The 5,309-nt window shown below is 34.8% G+C and overlaps 1 long non-coding RNA gene across 1 annotated transcript in view; it reads right to left on the bottom strand.

Moving 5' to 3' along the window:
• LOC125614818 overlaps positions 1 to 4,715 on the bottom strand; it is a 16,508-nt gene extending 11,793 nt beyond the window's left edge. The window contains exons 1-2 of the long non-coding RNA XR_007345372.1: positions 4,497 to 4,715; positions 2,933 to 2,937 (exon numbers count right to left, since the gene is read on the bottom strand). This is a non-coding gene — a long non-coding RNA (uncharacterized LOC125614818). The remainder of the gene's footprint in view (positions 1 to 2,932; positions 2,938 to 4,496) is intronic.
• Positions 4,716 to 5,309: the final 594 nt, after the last annotated feature.

The raw sequence follows: 5,309 nt of genomic DNA, 5'->3' as shown, positions 1-5,309 counted from the left end.
ACAGCTCTCAAGCAGCTTAGCAGAATCACATATCAGCACCTCTGCAGAACTCCAGACTGCTCTGCTCCCAAGTAGGTCAGGGCTGCTACTTACCCACAGCACAAGGCCATCGCCCAGCTCCCCCCACCTCACCAGATACCCAGGAGTTGGAATCAGACCCACTTCATCTTGTATAACCTTTCTCACCATATTTGGTGAGTGCAGCTCTCAGATTAGATCTCCATCTGGCCAGGTACCTGGTTCCCAACTCCCCTCTCTCCCCAGTGGTGATAACTTGGCACAGTGACCACCCAACACAAAAACAGCTCTCAATTGTTCAGGTGTGCATTGTGACCAGGGCACTGCCCACCTGATGTGAGCCTGGGGATGAGAGGTCCACAGTTGGGAACTGCTAAGTCAGAGAGGGAATGGCTCTAAAGTTTGGAGAATAACAGAGAGACCAGGATCTGGGAAATCTCCAGACAAAAGAGGGAGATGATATTGGGCTCTCAAGTCAGAGAAGCGGCCCCAAAAAGAGACCCGTGAGGTACAATTTTCCTGCTGTGACTGGTGGGCAGCACTCCCCAGTCCCATATGCTCTACACCAAGTCCAGTATTCTCACCCTGGTTACCTACACCACCCTGAAGGCAGAGATATCAGCTTAAAACAGACAACCCCACCTACTGGATGACAAGCAGGAAAGAAATGGATCTCTAAAACTAGAAACAACCCTGGTATTTTCTTTTGAGTTTTTTTTTTTCTTTCTCTTCTACCTTTGTATCCTCTGGCCCTCACATCCCAAACATATATGAAACTAAGAACTCTGCATGAAATAGGACTTTGAGGACTGAGTCATCTGAATAGTATAACAGAGAGAAGTTGCGTATGCCCTGTTTTTCTCTTCTTCTCTCTTTTTCTTCTATCCGTTTACCCTCTCTTTCTCTTTTTTCTTTTTTTTTATTTTTCTTTCCCCCTCCAAATTTTACTACTTTTAAATCCTGTAATTTTCTAAATACATATGTGTGTTTGATTTATGTACTCTACTGTCTTCCCATGTAGTGCCTACCCTAAATTACTTCTTGTCTATTCCCGTGCTTCTAACCCTCTTCATTAGATTTCTCTTTCATGTTTCCTAAGATATATTAACTCTATACATTCACATCTTCCCCTTAGTATATCATCCTATGCCCTATCCCCAGTTCATTGTCCACTACCAGAAACTGTAAAACTTTTTATGAAATTACTGGTTATATTTTAGATAATAATTGAATCCAATATTTCTGGACATTGAGACTAAACTGTAAATGTATTAATAACAACAAATTGTTCATTGTTGATATATTCTTGAACATCAGATCTGTTAACATTGTCCTTCCCCACAAAGGAGGGATCTTGGAACCTTATAAGAGCACTACAAATCCATAGGGTAAAAACAATAAAATACCAACCCACAGAGCTAGAAAGGAAGACACATGAGCAACATAAAAAGACAAGGGAAGAAAGTACCAGAAAAATCAAGACAACACATCATTAGAATCATTGGCAGCTACAGCAGAAAAAAAAATGACAAGGAAAGATTTCAGGATATACATGGTTAAAATGTCCTTTGAATTCAAAGAAGACATAGTACAGCAAATTCAAACAGTTGAAAGATTACTTTGACAAGGAGCTACATAAACAAATCCAAAAAGCAAAAGATCACCTCAACAGGGAGATAGAGGTTATAAAAAATGAATAATAATAATAATAATAATAATAAACAGAAATCAATGAAATAAAAGAAATGATAAACCAAATTAAAAACTCAAATGAAAACATCACAAACAGAGTATACCACTTGGAAGACAGGACATCAGACAATAAAGACAAAATATATAATCTTGAAAAGAACATAGACTACACAGTGAAAATGGTTAGAAACCATGAGCAGAACATTCAAGAAATATGGGATGGCATAAAAAGACCAAATTTAAGAGTTATTGGGATAGAGGAAGACATAAAAGACCAAAGGAATGAGCAATCTATTCAATTAAATACTATCAGAAAACTTTACAAACATGAAGAATGAATTGGAAATTCAAATCCATGAAGCCTACAAGATGCTGAATGTATAAAATCACAACAGATCCACACCAAGGGACATTATCATAAAAATTACCAACATACAGAATAAGGAAAGAATTTTAAAAGCCACCCGAGAAAGGAATCAGATTACATATAGGGGGAAACCAATTAGGATAATGGCAGATTTTTCATCACAGACCATAAAAGCTGGAAGATCCTGGAGCAACATATATCAAGCTCTGAGAGAAAATGGATGCCAACCAAGAATCTTGTTACCAGCAACATTAACCTTTAGATTTGAAGATGAAATAAAAAATTTCCATGATAAACAAAAGTTAAAAGTATTTATAGCTAAAAACCTGGCACTACAAAACATCCTTGGCAAAATATTCCATGAAGAGGAAACAAAAAACAACAATGTAAAGCAACAGATGGAGGTAGTATCCTAAAGGAAAAACTAAGGAAAGAAGAAAACCAAGTCAAGTTAAATAACAAAAATAAACAATTGTGGCTAGGAATACAAACCATATCTCAATAATAACTCTGAATGTTAATGGCTTAAACTCACCAATCAAAAGACATAGGTTAGCAGATTGGATTAAAGAAGAAAAGACCAAACAATAGGCTGCCTACAGGAGACTCATCTGATAGGAAAAGACATACACAGACTAAAGATGAAAGGTTGGGAAAAATCATACCACTCACAGGGACTGAGGAAGCAAGCAGGGGTTTCCATCCTCATATCAAATAAAGTAGACTTCAAGCCAAAGTTAATCAAAAGGGATCAAGATGGAAATTACACACTGCTAAATGGAACCATACACCAACAAGACATGATAATCATAAATATATATGCTCCAAACAATGGTACAGCTATGTTCATCAAACAAACTCTTCTCATGTGCAAAAGTCAAGTTGATCACAACACAATGTGATGTAACAAAACTCTCTCACCACTGGGTAGATTTTTGAAACAAAAGTTGAATAAAGAAAATATAAAACTCAATAATACAATCAATAACTTAAACTTAACTGACATATATAGAATATTTCAACCTGCATCAAGTGGATATAGTTTGTTGTCAGCAGAACATGGATACTTCTCTAAAATAGACCATATAATATGGCACAAAACAACTCATAGCAAATACAAAATACTTGAGATACTACCATGAATTTTATCAGATCATAATGGAATGAAGTAGGAAATCATTGACAAAAAATAAAAATTACTCCATCACCTGGAGAGTAAACAACATGCTAGTGAATGAACAATGGGTTACAGAAGATATCAAGGAGGAGATTAAAAAATTCATAGAAGTAAATGATAACATAGATACAACATATCGAAATCTCTGGGACACTATGAAAGCAGGACTAAGAGGAAAATTCATTGTATGGAGTTCATTCCTTAAAAGAAGAAAACTTCAACAAATTAATGACTCACACTACATCAAAAAGCCCTAGAAAAAGAAGAACAAATCAACAGCAAAAGTAGAAGGCAAGAAATAATAAAATTAGAGCTGAAGTCAATTAAATCAAAAACAAAAGAAACAGTTGAAAAAGTTGACAAAACAAAAAGCTGGTTCTTTAAAAAAATAAATAAAATTGACACTCCTTAGCTACGATAACAAAGAGTAGGAGAGAAAAAACACAAATTACCAGCAAATGTGATGAAAAAGGTAATATCACAACAGACACTACAGAAATACAGAGGATAATTAGAAATTATTTTGAAATCTTATACTACAATAAAATAGTAGCAATGAAGCCATTGACAAATTTCTTAAGTCATATGATTTGCCCAGTCTGAATCAGGAAGATATGCACAATTTAAACAGACCAAAATCAAGTGATGAAATAGGAGACACCATCAGATGTTTATGAACCAAGAAAAGCTCAGGACCAGATTGGTACACAGTCGAGTTCTACAAGACCTTTAAAGAAGAACTAACACCAATACTCTTCAATTTATTTCAGGAATAGAAAAAGAGGCATCACTTACAAACTCATTCTATGAAGCCAATATCACCTTGATCCCCAAACCAGGCAAAGACATATAAAGAAATAAATTCTCAGACTAATATCTCTCATGAACATAGATGCAAAAATTCTTAATAAAATTCTGGAAAATCAAATACAAAACCATATCAAAATGATTGTGCCCCATGATCAAGTGGGAGTCATCTCAGGGATGCAAGGTTGGTTCAACATATGGGAATCAATAAATGTAACTCGTCACATTAATAGACTTAAAAATAAGAATCATATTATCATCTCAATAGATGCATAAAAGCATTTGACAAAACACAGAACCCCCTTATGTTCAAAACACTAGAAAAACTAAGGGATAACAGGAAAATATTTCAACATCGTAAAGGCTATATACACTAAGCCTCAGGCCAACATCATTCTAAATTTTGAAAACATTAAAGCATTCCCACTAAAAAACAGAACAAGACAGGGATGCCCTCTTTCACCACTTCTATTCAACTTAGTTCTGGAAACACTGGCCAGAGCAATCAAACAGATGAAAGGAATCAAAGGAATATGTATAGAAAAAGAAGAACTTAAGTTATCACTATTTGCTGATGATGTGATTCTATAACTAGATGGCTCAAACAAATCCACAAGAAAACTTCTAGAGCTAGTAAATGAATTCAGCAAAGTAGCAGGATATAAAATCAACACCTATAAATCAAAGGCATTTATGTATATCAGTGAAAAATATTCTGAAAAGAAAATGAAGAAAACTACCTCAATCACAATAACCTCAAAAAAATATACTTGGGAATCACCGTAATGAAAGAAGTGATAGATCTGTACAATAAAATCTACAGAACCCTAAAGAGAAAAATCAAAGAAGATCTGAGAAGATGGGAATATCTACCTTGCTCTTGGATAGACAGAATTAATATTATCAAAATGACCATATTTCCAAAAGCAATATACAGATTTAATGCAATTCTGATCAAAATTCCAATGACATTCCTCATAGAAATAAAAAAGTGATCATGAAATTCATCTGGAAAAATAAGAGACCCAGAATAGCTAAAGAAATCCTTAGCAGGAAGAGTGAAGTCTGGCATTGCTACACTAGACTGTAAACTAGACTACAGAGCAATAGTAACAAAAACAGCATGATATTGGCACCAAAACAGACTGGTAGACAAATGGTACATAAGAGAGGACACAGAGACTAACCCACAAAATTACAACTATCTTATATTACACAAAGATGCAAAAAAAAAAAAAAAAAAAAAAA

This window comes from Marmota marmota, unplaced genomic scaffold (genome assembly GCF_001458135.2).
Source record: "Marmota marmota marmota unplaced genomic scaffold, marMar, whole genome shotgun sequence".
NCBI classification, from domain to species: domain Eukaryota; kingdom Metazoa; phylum Chordata; class Mammalia; order Rodentia; family Sciuridae; genus Marmota; species Marmota marmota.
Note: the sequence above shows the minus strand (reverse complement) of the source record. Positions and strands in the feature narration are given on the sequence as shown.